At 35.8% G+C, this 18,608-nt stretch overlaps 1 protein-coding gene and 1 non-coding gene across 3 annotated transcripts in view; one reads left to right on the top strand and one right to left on the bottom strand.

Moving 5' to 3' along the window:
* FGF14 (fibroblast growth factor 14) overlaps positions 1-18,608 on the top strand; it is a 768,907-nt gene that overhangs the window by 259,202 nt on the left and 491,097 nt on the right. The gene's annotated exons all lie outside the window — the stretch shown is intronic.
* On the bottom strand, positions 8,096-8,202 carry LOC129071230 (U6 spliceosomal RNA). The gene has a single exon (XR_008529230.1). It is a non-coding gene; the product is annotated as a U6 spliceosomal RNA (small nuclear RNA).

The following is an 18,608-nucleotide window of genomic DNA, read 5'->3' as shown; positions in this document are numbered from 1 at the left end:
TATGGAGATATGTTTAAGTATTTGTCTATTTTCTTTAATAATCGACTTAAAGGAGTATAGTAATATGTACTTTCATGTAGAAATTATGAAATTAAAGGCACTTTTTCCTGAGATAGCAGTTTTTTCTTCTTTATAGTTTCTTCTTTGTCATACTTGCCTTAAATAGCTCTTGGTGATAGACTCCCCTTTGAATGAACATGGGTTTTTAGTGAACCATAAGGTTCCTGAGAAATCACTCAAGCAGACTTTGGGAATTTTGTATTTTTTTCTGCAAATAACTTGCTGAAAAAACTGGTTAGGATATAGATTTGGTGCACAAACAGCAGATGCAAAATTGGAAAGAAAAAGCAATGCAGAAAAGGAATGATATTTCAGAAAGTCCCTGTGGCACATATTAATTTAAAAAGCAAATGATTTCCCTTGAGAAAAAGAAAGAAGCACTGAACATTATTCTTTCAGTTAAATGAGGAGCCTGCAATATAGAAAATGACAGACACACCAAGAACCCAGACAAAGGACATTATGACTAAAACCATTTGACATTTGAATGTCCTATCAGTGTGCGGCTTTCTGGGGGAGTCAGCCACCTGGACTCAAGGTCTTGCTATCTTCTCTATATTGTCAATGAATGGACAACACATCCATTTTATGGAAAACTTGAATATTTCAAATTAATTTGCTCTATTATTAAATTTTAAGCTCCATAAAGACATATTTCCCAATGGACCACTACCTTTAGTAAGAATAAATGAGCATGCTTTGGATTTGATCTACATAGATCCAATTACTTGTACAAACTTCTCCATGCAATCATTTATTCATCAACTCAGTTATTATTCCATTATTGTTCTTATGAAAGCTGTAGAGGCCTTTCTCACGGCTGACTTCCTATTTTTAAGACTGAAATAGAAACAGCACATGGTAAGCACTGATTTAAAAATGAGGGGACAATTAATACATTATATATTTGTGAAGTATTGAAAAAATGTATGTCCACATGGCCTAAAATATTATGTTTTTATTTTCACCTTATGCTTATTTTTGAGCAATAGGATGCTTTGAATTAAGGAGATTCAAGTTGATAAAATATTGCCCAGGGCTCCTGTGCTGCTGATCTGCCCCAGTTTGGCTGTCCTGGTACTTCACAGCCAGCAAACGATATGTTTGATTTCTGTGTCTGCCTATATTGGTAAATATATTAAGTATTACCCGTGCTTGGTAACTGACCTGAGAAAGGTCAAGAAACTTGCCTGATGGTACTCCCAGGTTACATGCTAGGTTACTTAAGTGTGCCTCAAGTTTTGCTGTGTATTTGCAGGATGATCTGTAGTCCCAGGCAAAAAGCACAAGTGTATTGATATAGAAAATGTCTATCTGTGTGAACAAATAAAGGCCTATCAGACTGACACTCTTCAGTGTGGGTTAAACATATTGAGAGAGGTGTGAAGAGAAGCTGAACTGACAGGGCCGCAGCTGTAGGGTCCTTAAGACATGAGGTGGTTCAAGGGCAGAGTGTCAGGAAAACTAAACAAAGTTCTATCAGGAGACTTCAGACATTTTTCCAGAATGACTGACCAAAGTTCTTCAGCTGATTCAGATTCAGGTACCAGAGGAGTGTGAATGTATGTCACCATGTTACTGGACTAGAGACTAAGCTACCCTCAACTCTTCTGTGACTCTTTATCAAAATGTCTCAATTTTATCTCTTGAAATTTGACCTTCCTATCCTTGTGCTTTCCCTGCCCTCTTCCCCCCCAACAACCTTCTAAGGGTCTGTAATCATGAGTACCCTAATAAAAACAGTACTGAAGGAAGAACATTCCAAACTAGACTGAAGAGAGGCTGGATTATTTGAATAGAGAAGATTTGTTTAAAATCATTGGCAAGAATTGATTTAATATTTACATTTTCCCCTGAAATTTGACATAAGTATTTTATCATAATGCCTTAGAAACATATAAGTTTAAGTTGAAAAGGTAAATACACAGTTATACTTCTTTGCAAAATTTATTTAGAAATCTTTTGAAATATACAGTACAGCCAAAACCCTCCAGAAAACTGAGAGTATGTTTTTATTTACAAAAAATAAGGGGTGGGTAATGTTCAGGTATCAATATATGGGGGTATCTTGTGACACTTTTTAAGAGGATAACTCTTATCAAAGACTGTCATTAAAAATTTTTATTAATTGGCAACATAAATCATTTTAATATGGATTTTTAAATTCAGCATCACATAATTATTTTCAGAACAAAATAAGCAACTTTCTTTTGTAAAATCACATTGCTTGCAATAATTTTATTCATTTTATACAAATAGTTAATATTTTTCAGCAAGATTAAAATGAGAAAAGAAGACATTAAGGTTTGCTGTTTTTATTTTCTTCTGTTTATTTATGCTAAAAAGAAAGGTTAGACTTTTAGTTTCTTCCTGGAAAGATTTTTCAACTAAGGAATAGTTAATTTGAAGTAAGACACTTCCTTTTATACCTAGATGAAGAGTTTGATGTTAAAAACTACATTATTATTTGTCATTTCTGATGAATTTAAGTACTTAGTTTTCTGATTTCTTAAAGGCACTATTAGAAGATACCTTTCTTGAATGCTTCACCATGCGATCATTCATTCGTCTACTCAATCAGTCTTTCATTGCTGTTCTTGGAAAGTAGTAAGTGCCTTGTTTACAGCTGATTTTATTTTTTAAGACTGAGATTGGGACAGTGCATGGGAAAACTGATCTGAAAGTAAAGGATCTATTAATACATTACATCTTTATGCAAGTATTTTTTTAAGTCCCCATGTCTACATTGCCTCAAATATGTACATTTATATCCCTAGTTTATGCTTATTTTGAGATATGGGATTCTGTAAACTGATGCTGCAGTTTCATTTTTACTAAAATAATTGTAAGAAAACCAGTTATTTAAAAAATTTGCACTTTTAAAAAGTTTTGTTATTGATTTCAATACATATTTCATAATTCACTATGCTCTGTGAGTTATTAACATGAAGCCTTTTTCAAGAGGGGCAGTTAAAAATGTAGATGCAGATAATCCAGAAGTTAGAGCAGAATGAGTGTTTTAAGATGCAGATGTGCATTAGCTATGAGGAACTTAAAGGAGTAAGAATCTGTACTTCCTGCTATTCCAAAAGACTTACCTTGAGTTTCTATGGTCTGGAAGAATATAATGCTAAGTAGCTGAATTTCACTGATGGTTCTTTGTTTTGATTTTTAAAAACAAACAATTGCTAAGGAACTTCTTGGTCAACCTATAGTTAAGTCATAACACAAGCTGCCTTATGCTCTTGGTAATTGTAGGTCTTTCACTGAACTGAAATATTGAAATGACTATAAAATAAATGCTATTGTGATAGAAGATATATTTTGAAAATTCATACTGTGCTTCTTCTGCTGCATTTTTCTGTAAGTAGCATTATCCCTATGTTAGACCATCACAGCCATTTGCTTGGATGGAGGGAAGTAGTAGTATCATGGCTATAAAATGAGGAGGAGGAGACAATGACAATGTCAACAGCAATAATAAGGAGAAAAAGAAGAAAAAAAAGAGCCAGTATTCTGTATAGGATTTTTGAGTCCTCGTCAAGACAATGGACATGAAAGCCAGGGTTTATCAAAAAAGTAAACTCTGAGCTAAATATTCTTACCTTCTCCTTTAACATGCCAAGAGCCAGCTACACTGAATGCTCAGTGATGGAAGAGGATATGCAAAAGAAGAGATGGCAAGCTCTGGCTTCCTGCTTCCAGCCCAGCCAAGGGTTTTGGATGCCTGGGGAGAAGGATTTGCCCCTCTTCACCTTCATGACATTGTGTTAGCCATATACCCACAGGAACATTTATGTTCTATAGCTGTGCTGTTAAATTTAGCAGCCAACAGTCACACATGACCAAATAAATTTAGATTTAATTTAAAAATATTTCAGTTCCTTAGTCTCACTAGCCACACTTCAGGTGCTCAATAGCCACATGAGGCTAACGGTCACTGTGCTGGATGATGCAGCTCTAGAACATTTCCATCACTACAGTAAGTTCTGCTGAAAAGCACCCCATCTAAAGCTTCCACAATGAAGCTGAGTGTATGGAGGAATATCCTCCTAATTGGCTGTGGCAAACTTCACCCATTAAATTACTTTAAAAAATTATTTTCTTTTTTTTATTGTTCAAATTAATTTCTCTCCAATTACCTGCCACCACTTTCCCCTACCCTTCCCACTGCACCTCCCTCCCCACCTTGGCTAGATCCATGTGTCCTTCATATATGTTCCTTGATTCGACCCTTGCCTTTCCTTTCCCCACTATATCCCCCTCCTTCCTTCCCTCCCATTTCTGTTGCTTTCTTTTTTTCTTTCAATGTTGCTGGTTATATTTTCTTTGCTTGTTTGTTATGTTGGTTAGGTTCCACTTATAGGTGAGATCATATGGTATTTGTCTTTGGCCCCCTGGCTTATTTCACTTAGCATAATGCTGTCCAATTCATTCCATGCTGTCAAGAACGGTAGTAGCTTTTTCTTTCTTTCTGCTGCGTAGTATTCCATTGTGTAAATATACTATAGTTTTTTGATCCATTCATTTACTGATGGGCACTTAGGCTGCTTCTAGCACTTGGATATTGTGAATTGTGCTGCTATGAACATTGGGGTGCATAGGTTCTTTTGAGTTGTTGTTTTGGAATTCCTAGGGTATAATCCCAGCAGTGGAATCACTGGGTCAAAAGGCAGTTCCATTTTTAGCTTTTTGAGGAAATTCCAAACTGTTTTCCACAGCGGCTGTTCCGGTCTGCGTTCCCAGCAGCAGTGTACTAGGGATCCCTTTTCTCAACAACTTTGCCAGCACTTGTTTGCTGATTTGTTTACAATGGCCATTCTGACGAGTAGGAAGTGGTATCTCCTTGTGGTTTTAATTTGCTTTTTTCTGATGGCTAGTGATCCTGAGCATACTTTCGTATGTCTCTGGGCTCTCTGTATCTCTTCCTTGGAGAAGTGTCTTCAAGGGCCTTTGCCTCTTTATTAATTTCACTGTGTGTCTTCCTGGAGTGAAGTTGTGTGAGTTCTTTGTGTATTTTGGAGATCAAACCCCTCTCCGAGGTATCATTGGTAAATATATTTTCCCATCTAGTTGATTCCCTTTTCATGTTGCTGATTATTTTTTTAGCCATGAAGAAGCTTCTTATTTTGATGAGGTACCATTTGTTTATTCTTTCCTTTATGTCCTTTGCACTAGGGGCATATTGGTGAAAATATTGCTGAATGGAATATCTGAGAGTTTCCTGCCTATGTTCTCCTCTAGGACTTTTATAGTGTCGTGACTTATATTTAAGTCTTTTATTCATCTTGAGTTTATATTTGTGTATGGTGTGAGTTGGTGGTCCAATTTCAATTTTTTTTGCGTGTAGCTGCCTAGCTCTCCCAACACCATTTGTTGAAGAGGCTATTTTTACTTCATTTTATGCTTCTGCCCCCTTTGTTAAATGTTAGTTGATCATAGCAACATGGGTTTATTTCTGGGCTCTCTATTCTGTTCCATTGATCTATGTGTCCTTATGCCAGTACAACACTGCTTTGATTACAGTGGCCTTGCAATATAGTTTGATGTCAGGTATTATGATAGCTCCTAGTTTGTTCTTCTTTCTCAAAGTTGCTGAGGCTATTCAGCATTGTTATGGTTCCATACAAATTTTTGAAATGTTTTTTCTATATCTGTGAAGTGTGCCATTGGTATTTTAATTGGGATTGATAAATCTATAAGTTGCTTCGGATAGTATGGACATTTTGATGATGTTAATTCTTCCAATTTGTGAACACGGTATATGCTCCCATTTATTTGTGTCTTTCTTAATTTATTTCTTCAGTGTTGTATAGTTTTCTGTGTATAGGTCTTTTACCTCTGTGGTTAAGTTTATTTCTAGGTACTTTATTTTTCTTGATGGTATAGCAAATGAGATTTTTTTCCTGATTTCTGATTCTGATATTTCATTGTTGGAGTACAAAAATGACTTTGATTTTTGAACATTGACTTTGTATCCCGTTGTTTTGCCAAATCCACTTATTAGGTTGAGTAGTTTTTTGGTGGAGTCTATGAGGTTTTCTATGTACACTATCATGTCATCTGCAAACAATGATAGTTTTACTTCTTCCTTTCCAATTTCGATGCCTTTTATTTATTTTTGTCTCATCACTGTGGCTAGGACTTCCAATACTATGTTGAATAGAAGTGGTGAAAGTGGACATCTTTGTCTTGTTCCCGATCTTAGTGAGAAACCTTTTAGTTTTTGCCTGTTGAGTATGACATTGGCTATAGATTTTTCATATATGGCCTTTATTATGCTAAGATATGCCCCTTTATTCCCACTTTGCTGAGTGTTTTTATCATAAATGGATGCTGTACTTTATCAAATGCTTTTGCTGCATCTATTGATATGATCACATGTTTTTGTCTTTCCTTTTGTTTATGTGAGGTATTATGTTTATTGATTTGTGAATATTGAACTGTCCCTGCACCCCTGGGATGAATCCCACTTGATCATGGTGGATAATCTTTTTAATGTATTCCCTGATGTGGTTTTCCAATATTTTTTTGAGGATTTTAGCGTCTATGTTCATCAGCATTATTGCCCTGTATTTTCCTTTCTTTGTTGTGTCTTTATCTGGCTTTGGATTTAGGATGATGCTGGCCCCATAGAAAGAGTTCGGGACTTTTCCCTCTTCTTGGGCTTTTTTGGAATAGTCTGAGAAGGACAGGGGTAAGCTCTTCCTTAAATGTTTAGTAAAAGTCTCCTCTGAAACCATCCGGTCCAAGGCTTTTTTCTGCCAGGAGTTTTTTGGTTACTGCTTCAATTTCACCAGTTGTTATCGGTCTGTTCAGGCTTTCAGCTTCTTCTTCTTTTGTGTTGGAAGGTTACATTTTTCTAGAAATTTGTCCATTTCATTGAGGTTTTCAAGTTTCTTGGCATGTAATTGTTCATAGTAAGTTCTTAGAATCCTTTGTATTTCTGTGGTACCTGTTGTCATTTTTCCTCTTTCATTTCTGATATTATTATTTGGGTCCTCTCCTTTTTTTCTTGATGAGTCTGCTTAATGGCTTGTTTAATTTTGTTTATCTTTTCGTAGAACCATCTCCTGGATTTGTTTATCCTTTGAAATGTTCTTTTAGTCTCTAGGTCATTCAGTTCTGCTATGATCTTGGTTATTTCCTTTCTTCTCCTCTCTCTGGGCTGTGTTTGTTTTTTTGTCTCTCCATTTCTTGAAACTGTTGGGTTAGGTCATTTATTTGAAATGTTTCTAACTTTTTTAGGTAGGCCTGTATTGCTACGAACTTTCATCTCAGGGCTGCCTTTGCTGTGTCCCACATGTTTTGGACTGTTGTGTGTTCATTTTCATTTGTTCCCAGAATCTTTTTGATTTCTTCTTTGATATAGTTATTGACCCATTCATTGTTTAATAGCATACTATTCCATCTCCATGAGTTTGAATGTTTTTGAGGTTTTTCCTTGAGGTTAGTTTCTAGTTTCAAACCCTTGTGGTCTGAGAAAATGCTTGTTATGATTTCAATTTTCTTGAATTTGTTGAGGCTTATTTTATGTCCTGTCATGTGGTCTATCTTTGAAAATGTCCCATGTGCATTTGAAAAGAATGTGTATTTTGCTTCTTTTGGATGAAAGGTTCTATATATGTTAGTTATGTCAATTTTATCTAATGTGTGGTTCAGTTCCACAGTATCCTTGTTAATGTTTTCTCTGGAAGATTACTCCATTGTTGACAGTGGGGTGTTAATATTCCCTGCTATCAGTGTGTTGCTGTCTATTTCTTTCTTGAAGTTGTCCGAGATTTTCCTTATATATTTGGGTGCTCCTATGTTGGGTACATATAGATTTACAATGTTTATGTCTTCGTGGTGGATTCTTCCTTTGAGTATTATGAAATATATTTCTGGGTCTCTTTTTATGGCCTTTGTCACTCAGGGGAGTGCTTTGCCTGAGGAAGATGACTGCAGCTGTATAAGGGAGGACTTAGCATCGGGAAACTGCTGGCTACCCTTTCAGTTCTCTCCCCAAAGCCTCCATTTTTATACTCTCCTCCACAAAAATATGTAATGCTTCATGAAGTTGTGTGTCATCCTTTCACAGAAACCATGATCATCTTCTTTGTATCGTTCCAATTTTAGTATATATGCTGCTGGAGCGAGCACCCTTTAAATTACTTGTGATTGAGCTTTTAAAAGCAGGGTTAGATCAATTAATAAGAAACAAGAAAACTACTGCATATATATATACATAAATTTAAAATATATATTTAACTGTATATAAACTAGAACATTATATATTTAAATATGTTTAATATATATTTTTTATTTTAACTATATATATTTTATATTTGCACATCTTTGAACAGTAGTGTGAATTTGCAAACTTTGTCATAAAACTTTAAAGAATTGAGTTCTTTCTTTTTCCTGCAGAGGTGATTGTGTTGTTATTTTTGCTTTCTGGAATGTCTAAATGAAATGATGCTTAAGGATGATTGCCTCTCCTTTTATAACTTTCCATTTAAGGCTTATTGTTTCTTTTGTACTTGGTTCAGGTAAGAAACTCACGTAAACCTTGGTCTGATGGTCTAGTAGTCCAAGTTCTGTCCTCAGGGACCTGAGTGAAACTGGCTGCTGAACCAAGGACAGGTATCTCAAGGAGGCTGAGGGGATGACCAAGTGTTGAGTAGAAGGGGAGATAGGAAGACTAGGAAGACTAATATATTCTTGAACTGAATATATTAGGAAAATATTCTGAAGCAAAAATAAGGTTGCAAAGGAGCCACGCTTGTGAATGAGAGCAGGCTTGTTGGCTAACTGGCATTACTAGTATAATGCAGTTGTCTGAAGTTTACACATCTTTCTTAAATCCAAAGATAAAGACTGGAATGGATAGAGCAGTACTCTCAGTCTAAGAGAAGTAAAATAGTAAACTGTGAATGTGTATTTTTTTTCTTTCTTCTCTCTGTAATTATTCAAGGTACAATTGAGCAGCTACCTGACTCAAAATCCCTGTTATTCTCCCAACTATATTGTAGTAGCTAAAGGTCAATTACTTAGACCTTACTCTGTTCTGGATATTTCTTAGCACTGAGTCAATCTTTAGTGTGTGTTCACTGAAACAGTTCAGGAAGGGAGTAGGCATTTGTCCCAGTGTCATTCTCCCCTGAAGACCACCTCCACTTCTTTCTAGAGGCTCTCTGGCATTTGTTCACTGGGTTTGGTTCATCTTGAAACCCCCTTATCCTGCCTCAGCTGTGGAGAGCAAGTGTCCATCTTAAGTAAATATGTGATCTTGTTGATGCCTTCAGCCAGCAACAGAAGTCAAGAGGGTGGTCCAGTCTGAGGGGAAAAAATAGCTCAAGATCCCATACTTCTTCTCTGATTTCTTCTTTTAAAAATTGCCAAGCTAACTCTCATTTTCAAGAACATTGTCATGGTCTGAGGAAAATACACAAGGGGTGATAAGACCTTACCTAAGTCAATTTTATGGCAAATTTTCCTAGCAATGAAATACCACTGTATTGTAAAGACATGACATTTATGTTCCTGGTTTATAAGATGGTCAAAATAAGGAATTTAACTATTATCATGCTATGAGCTTTGGATTCATACACGTTTCTTTACAGTATCTATCAACTTCTACAGATTATTTTGTCGCATTAATCAAAGGGTAGCTGTGCTGTAAAGTCCATCACTTAGGCTCTGTAGTCTGTATCGATATAGCCTCAATAAAGGATTAATTACATTGATGTCATATTTTCTCCTGCACTTTGGAGAGCTTATCAGATATGTGCTCATTGCTTCTAAAAATAATAAAATGAAAGCAGTAGTTGGCTCCCTTTTATAGTCTCTCTTTCATATGGTAAAAAAGGCAGATGCTCCTTTCCATGAAAGCAAACATCTAATTTTCCTATTTTTCTGTCACTCATCTGAGCTATCATCGTGTAGCAGTAGGGTGATAACTGTTTATTATTCTGGATGATTTCAGTTATAAATATTTCCACTGCCAGTTTAAACATTCTGGTTTTGCACAAGTTCCTTTGTTTGCAGTGTAATTCTTACAGGAGAGAGCAGCAATGATTATTAGAGCTGAAACTTCTAATTCAACATTAAAGGAATGGTATCCACAAAAAGAAAAAATAGGATGCTGAGGAAAATAAAGTCACATTAAAAAAACACTTTATCTTTACTCAGAGCATAGACAAAGCTGTGTCAAAATTAACAGTGATGTCAAAAGGTAAGGACATATGAATTGCAGTTTTCTGAGAATTGCTATTGAAGGTGAAGAAGACCAGCTTATCTTCATTGTAAGTGCTAATAGCTGTGTAATGGGTCAATACAGTTTATATCTTAAAGTGTCAGGTCCTGTACACTTGAAAATGTGGCATATATAATTAAAATATTATTCAGGAATAAGGGACAGGTAATTTCTTTTTAAGTATAGTATACTTATTTAGAAGACCCTTAGCCTTTGGGGAATTAAATTTGTGACTACCATGCATTTTGAACGTGACTTCAAAGTCCCATGATATATGGTAACTTGTATCTTTGTTGAGACCCAAATTTGAATCATGAGTACTTCCTGCCTGATACATAGGAACAAGTCTCAGTTTTAAGACTAACACTGCCATGCATCATCTCAGTTTGCTTTACCGTTTTGCTACACTAATTAATATAAGCCTTCCCAGTAACTAAAATCCATATTTTGTTTTCTGGGGAAAAAGAGCAACCTTCAACTGGAAAGTCTACTCTTGGATGGAATGGAAGTCAGGCTCAGAATGTTAGGGTATTTTCTTAATATAGGTCTTCACCAAAGTTCCAAGAGGCAGCTCTTATAAATACAAACATCTTCACAATTTACTAGAGGATCCCAGTGAGCTGTGAGTGACATGGAGATGGTCCAATCAAGACGGACCTTGAAGAATGAGTGCAATTTGATGAGACACCAGAGATCTGAAATCTTTGCTCCATCTATACCCTGTTCATTTGTTTTCTTCATTCACCAGGAATTATTTACATTGCAGAAGAGCACATTTTCTATTGATACTAAAATGAACAACACAATGCAAACATAAACTTTCATGTTTAATGAAAAGCAGTGAGGGCTTTAAAGGCAGACTACCAGTGATTTGCTTTATATCTTTACTCATGGTCTATATAAAAAAAATGGAAATTTTTTGCTCTAGGTGTTTAGAACTACAATTTTATTGAAGGGATTCAATGGCTACATACACTAAAAGGCAACCACTTTACACACTTTTTGGAGGGTTTATAGTAATGAGGATCTTTTATTTATTTAATATTACTGATCAGTCACCTGAAGGAGGATTACATTCATGATTTTTTTCTCTTACAAACTGATTTCCCCTTAAATATATTTACCACCTTCCCAACCATATTTTGAAAAAATATTTGGTATTTCAGTTTCTAATATTTTTAATAAGGATTCTCTAACAAATTTTTCAAGGCTTTTTGGAACTAAAATCCCATATACATAAATAGTTGTTAACTCAGTGGGTTCAGTGTATCACTTCTCACACTTACTATTTGATAACTGTTATGGAGAGAAATGGAGAAAAAGTTAATCCAGACAGAATGATTCAGAGTCAGAAGTTAGAACTTCCTGCCAGGCCAAGTGTTTTTGTTTGTTTGTTTTAAAGCTTAAAAAGTAAACTATTACAAGTATTTCTTGGATTTTCAATAATAGTAGATTTAAAGAAAATAGTCTGAATAGGCATGCTCAAAAATCTAGTTATAAGTGGTTTCTTTTTAAAGATAATTTTTAAAATAAATATTGATTAATTAACATTGAACTCATACCAACAATACTGTAACTCAGAGATTTTCAACCAGTATGCTATAGCCATAAGTATTTTTAAAACAAGCTATACCTGACTTAGTCAGGGCACTGACCTCTCTTTCCTTAGATTGTCAAGTAGAAAAGTGACAATAATCAACACAACAATAGCCATCTAGTGAGAATGAATGAAAATTATTTCTATTTTTTGGTCAGATGGGCAAAAATAAAATGTTTTTTCGTGGGCAGCAGAATTTTAGTAATTAGTTTATGTGTGCCCTGAGATGAAAAAGTTTGAAAATCACCTGTGTAATTTATACCTTAGCCAGGCTTATCTAACACAAGTATTTTCTCTGTAAGGTACATTACTGCTTTCTCTCACTTAGGAACACTAGGCAGCACTTTAGAACTCCACAAGGGGGACATTTTAAACAGTGAATCACCAACAAAAAGAACAAAAATGCAGGAAACATTCCATTCCATAGACGACAGAAAGGACACTTATTTACAAATGAGCTGAAACAAGAAAGCAGAGTTCAATCTCAGCTGGGAATGTGCACAGCCATTGGTTGACTTATTTTTCTCTATTCTGTACACATCTCCCAATGACCATGAAAGTATAATGAGTGTTGACTTGGGGAGTTACAAATAATTTTAGTGAGTAGGTAAATTGGCATACACAGAATTGTCAAATAATGAAAATCAACTGTATTCATTTGTTTTTATTCTTACCATCACATTCTGATCTAGGTCCCAGTTATTCAATTCTAAGTTGCTGCAAAAACTGTTCTCCCTCTCCAGCCTTGTCTCTTATGTATCCTCTCTTCTCTTTACCATTCGATTAACCTTTTTGATTATTTTTATATTGACACTGCTGTTTTCAAGTTTTAAACTTTTTAAATAAAATAAAATAATATTCTGGCATTCAAGGACTCTCTCAGTCTATGTACTTCTTCTCATTTTATATCTTACTTCTCCTAGGCCAGTGCTATCCAATAGAATTTTTGGTGATGATGGAAATGTTCTATATCAGCATAGAACTAGTGACATGTGACCGATAAGTGCTTCAACCATGGTTGGTGCAACCGAGGAACTGTTAAAGCATTAGAGCTGGACTCTGACACCAGCCAATGTATTGGACAGAACAGTCATCAATTATTATCAGTTATTAGGAATGGTCTTCCTTTCTGTCCAAAAGATGATTTACACATTTTCTCTTTCTTTCCTTTGCCCATGTAACTTCATCCTCTCTCTGTTCCCCATCCTAGTGTTTATTGTCTGCTTTCTTCATTTTTCCCTATTCACATTCCACTTTGAGGGAAACCGACTACACATGACCCCATCTGGGTGGAAGAGATTTCCGAGCTTTTTGAATTCCCGAAGATACTGTTTCATCTAAGCATTAGTAGGTATAGTTCCTTGTAAGATTATTTATGATTCTTCTCTCTAATTTCTGGGATTAGATGAATTTTCAACTAAAGGAAGGAGAATAGGTTATTTTGTGTGCTTTGGTGTGCAAAGTTGTATTAATGCCCCTTCCCCCCGCCCTCCCAGTGTCCTCAGTGGAAAATAAAAATGGAAACCATTACAAGATTAAAAACCCTAATCTACATAGTAGTAAATTCATTCCTTAAAAGAATATCAGATAAACCTACCATTCTATTTTAAAAACACAAACTTCATTTTAGCCCACATTTGGAGTTTGGCTAATTGTTGAAATATTATGGTATATGTATAACTCCTTATGACATAATTTGTCTTCAAGAAAATGAGTAGAAAGTTGTAGAACATGAACTCTTTGTAGAAATATATTATTAACCAAAATTCTTCTCAAAATGGTAATAGCTTAGGTTACCATGTCACATATGCTACCTTGCTTGCTCCACACAAAATGTGTAAAATGGGCAGTATTGAAATTATTAACCACTCTACTGTATATGAATAAGTAAATCTGAAAGAGGTTAGTAATTTTTCCAGGGCCTGCAAGAATCATATGGCAGATTTGGGCATATAATTTGGGTATAATGACCCAAGCATCAACTTCCTTTTATTTCTATAATGTGCTGTTTTTGTGTAGATCAATTGACATCATCTTTTTCTTTTTTTCAGAGAAAAACAAGTATGTATATCAGAAGGAAACTACATATAAAATTCTAGTTCTTTTTCATTCTCTTTCAACAGAGCAGCACTACCTGGCTGTTCCTTTTTCTATGATGTTCTTTTTCTTTCCTCCAGCCTCTCTCAAAATTTGAGAAAATGTCAGGTCAGGTATGTTTTGAAAAGCTTCGTCTTATTTGAGGTAATTCTAAATTCAGTTAATCACTTCATTATATAGGAGAAATTCAGGTTAATGTACCTAGGAAAAAGTAGAGCAAAAACCTGTCTGCTTATAGCAGCTCCCACTGAAGATCAACATTAGCAAGGACCTGGAGCTGCTACTGTGTAGGTGTGGGAGGAGAGTTAAGTCATATAGAAAGTCAAAAGGTGGTTTCCCAAGCTGCCAAAAAAAGACTTCTTGAAAAAACTCTTCACATCTTTTAAAATTAAATGTTCAGCAGAACTTGAAGCATTAGTATATTAACATGTCAATACATTTTCCACATCATTGCACAAAGCTAACATCTAAGAATGAAGTGCACTGTTTAGGGTTTGTTTTTTTTTAAAACCGATTAAAACAATTATAGGTGAAAGCAGAATGTGGCATAGCTCTGAAAAGATCTATTTTGGAATTGAGGTTTTAGCTATTCAGGGAACCCATATCTGAGCTGTATAACATTCCTGGCACCAGTGTTATGGGCTGAATTGTGTTTCCCCAAAATTCGTATGTTAAATTTCTAAACCCCAGTGCCACAGGGAGTGACTGTATTCGGAGGAAATTTTCTTAAAGAGGAAATTAAATCAAAATGAGGTAATTAGGACAGGTCCTAATTCAGTATGACTGATGTCCTTCTACTGTAATAAGAGCAGATTAGGACACCAACATACAGAAGAGAGACAGTGTCAAGACACAGGGAGAAGATGACCCACTACAAGCCAAGGAAAGAGGCTTCAGAATAAACCAACCCTGTTGACACCTTGATCTCAGACTTCTAGCCTCTTGATTATAAGAAAATAAACTTCTGTTGTTTAAGTCTGTGGTAATTTGTTATGACAGATCTAGCAAACTAAGACAAATAGTGACCAAACCCTTGACCATGGTGTTTAGGAGCTTGGCCAGATCTTAAAGATCTTGGCCAGAAATGATTGTGAAAAGTTGTCAGCAGTAATATTAACCTGGCTTTGGTGAAGAAAACCACCTTTTTAATTATCAGGGGTACAAAACCAGCATTTGTGTCCCTGGGTATGGATCATGATAGAATATTGTAAGTACTGTCAGCACTTTCATGATTTACGTTGGACAATGGGGAAAAGTGGCCACTTGGAAATCAGGATTTATTAAAAGCTTTTGTGAGCTGTGTGAACTTAAACTTTCTGGAGGTTTTCTCACTAGTAAAATGAGCTAATAATGTATTGTAAGATTGTTGTGAGAATAGGCAAGCTAATGGCTATTTAAAACTGTACCATGTAAATGACAGAGTTGTATAAATGTAAATGTTATATAAGAGTTACATAATAATGTGAGTCATTATTTTATGTGGACCCTTCAGTTGAAGGTAAAAGTAGATATAACTGGAGGAATTTTAATCTTAGCTCATCTTGGAATATGATTTAACATAGCATGGTTCTTAAATTTCTCATGTTCTTTGACTTTTCAAATGAAGCTTATGATGGTGGGAGAGTCCCAGCAAAGGTGAGAGAAAATGGGGTTTACAACCCCAACATCACATAATCCACATGGCCCACAGTTTCCACTGCCATTTGGATTTAGAGATTGGCCCACAAATTATAGCTCATCACAATGAAAAATAATCAAAAAGCTTGGAAATTAGTCTCAAGGTGACCTGACTGTTGGAACTCTATTATAAAAAAAGAAAAGCTCAAAAACAGTGGATTTTTTTAGTAGCATTTTTCTTTGTTTTACCACATAGTAGAAAAAATAAAAATTATATTAGTTTATTAAAAATATTTTAAGATGCAAAATAGCTCAAATAAAAAAGGAAAATACCCATAATTCTGTTGCCTACTGTTAATGTATCATTTTCCTCTATTTTCAACAGAAGCCTTTGCTAAACTGCAAAATTTAGGTAGGCAGAGTTTCTCAGTCTTAACACTACTGACCTTTGGGGCTGGATAATTATTTGTTGTAGGAGCTGTCCTGTGCTTTGCAGCATGGTTAGCAGCATTCCTAGTCTCTACCTGCTAGGTGCCAGCAGTATCCCTTTCTGCCATCTGTGACAAGCAAAAATGTCCCTAGGTATTGCCAAACATCTCCCAGTAGGAAAAATTGCCCATAGTTCAAAATCATTGTCTAGATGAAGGAAATTATACTTTCAGATTGTCAGAGAAGAACATGAAAATGAGAAGAGCAGGCTGATGTCAAGATGAGGGAGAAAAACTGTATTTGCCTTTCAGTCCTCTTCCCCACTCAGTGCTCTCACTCTTCTTTATTGCCTTACTCCTTGATTTGTCATTTTCAAGGGAGGCAAGGAGGATTGTGAGTAATGGGGCATGTATGACCAGAAAGCGTGGAGGGAAAATGTGACTTGGAAGACACTAAGTGAAAATGGTAGGCAAATGGGAAAGCCAGTGCACAAGTTGCCCTGAGTAAGAGAAGTAACAAGAACCATTTCTATTGTATTGTTAATCTAGTAAATTTTCGCACATCTTCCAGGTAGGTATTATCTTCTGCACTTCCTACTGCAATATTTACTGCTGTTATTTGAAAAACAAAAAAACAAAACAAGCTATACAGAACATAAACTGTTAGGATACCTTAAGATAGATCATCCAGCCCCATCTCTATTTTCCACTAATGAGCCCTGTGAGGTTCAGTGATGACAAGGGACTTGCCTGCAGTCACCCAGAAGGTTGAAACAGGACCAGAACAAATATCTCCATTCCCTGATCACTGCTGTTTCCATCATTTTATGCTACTTAAACCAGGGAAGATTTTTCCCTTTTATTCACATTCTAAGACATACTGGTGGATGCATCTCAATGAGACTGATTCTTTTACAAGTGTATAAATATGATGATTTTTGCATCTGACTTAGCTTGTAAACTTCTTTTTAATTAAGAACCTATGCTTTTTTTAATCATTACTAAGTAGAGGCTGTAGAACAGGGCTTGGTGATATTCTGTCATCCTCAGTAAAGAGAAGCAAGCATAATAGAGTATGGCTCCCTCTATTACTCCATTTCTTAATTTGATTTACAAAGCCTTTCCAGATCCGACTTGGTCTGCTTTTGTCTTCTAATTTTCATCTATCTACCTTGTCCTTCCTGGCAACATGTCATTCCACCCAACCTCAACATTCTCCTCTCCCTCCATCAATCAAATTAAAAGTCTCCTTTTAAATACATTTCATGTCTAATGTCCTACTGGAGTATGTCTCTCCCACCTGACATTGAAATGATGTTGCGCTTTGAGTTTCTGTATTAGTTAATGTTTCTCTCAGTGTTTCTCTGCAGCATACCATTTTGGAGAGATGCTCTCTGTAGAGCGTACTTGGCATGATCATGGAAGCCAGGGTCTGCAATCTCTCTTGCAGAGTTCCATATATAGTTTATAATAAAGGCTTTAAGAAGTGTTATGGTAGGTACAAAGATGTGTTTGACTTGCTTAGCCTTATACTTTTTAAACTTATTTGCCATCTGTGTTAGTCAGTGTTCTTCTGAGGAGAACCATTAAGATGGAGACATGCACACACAAATATATATTTGTATTATATTAAAAAAGAGGAAATGTATTATGGGAATTGGCTCATGCAATTGGAGACTGAGAAATCCCACCATATACTGTAAGCAAGCTGGAGAATCAGGAAAGCAGTGGTATAAATCAGTTGGAACTGAAGGTTTGAGAACCAGATAAGCCAATGTTATGGGGTTGGGGAAGGGAAGAGGTTGAGTGGGTGGGGTCTTAGTATAATTCCTAGATTTCAAATTCCTGAGAACGGGGAACTCTGATGTCTCAAAGGCAGGAGAAGGAGGATGTCTCAACCCAAGAAGAGAATTTTCACTTTCTTTTCCTTTTTGTTCTGTTAGAGGACTACAATGGATTAGATGATGCAATTCACATTAGTCAAAGCAAAATGCTTTACTCAGTCTACTGACTACAATACTAATGGAGTCCCAAAACACACTCATACAAACACCCAGAAATAATGTTTTAGTCAGATATCTGGGTATCTCTTAACTCAGTCAAATTGACAAATAAAGTTAATCACTGTGTCTGTTTTTTAAAAAAAATAACTTTTTTTAATTTTAATTAATTTATTTTTAAAAATCTATTTGTCTCCACCATCCCCCCACCACTTCCCCCTGCCCCCCTCCTCTATCTCCCTCCCTCAATCTTCTCCACTTTGGCTTTGTCCATGAGTCCTTGCTATATGTTCTTGACTTGCCCCTCCCCTTCCTTTTCCCCGCACACCCCTCCCACCTTCCCTCTTGACTCTGTTGGTTTCTTGTTTGTTTCAGTGTTGCTGGTCTTATTTTCCTTGCATCTTTGTATTGTTGGTTAGGTTCCACTTATAGGTGAGATCATATGGTATTTGTCTTTCGCCCCCTGGCTTATTTCACTTAGCATAATGCTGTCTAGTTCCATCCATGCTGTCGCGAAGTTTAGTAGTTCTTTTTTTCTTTCTGCTGCGTAGTATTCTGTTGTGTAAATGTAC

This window comes from Pteronotus mesoamericanus, unplaced genomic scaffold, assembly GCF_021234165.1.
Source record: "Pteronotus mesoamericanus isolate MK-2021 breed Mesoamerican mustached bat unplaced genomic scaffold, CSHL_Meso_final contig_26, whole genome shotgun sequence".
NCBI classification, from domain to species: domain Eukaryota; kingdom Metazoa; phylum Chordata; class Mammalia; order Chiroptera; family Mormoopidae; genus Pteronotus; species Pteronotus mesoamericanus.
The sequence above is the reverse complement of the archived record's forward strand: the minus strand, read 5'-3'. Positions and strand labels throughout refer to the sequence as shown.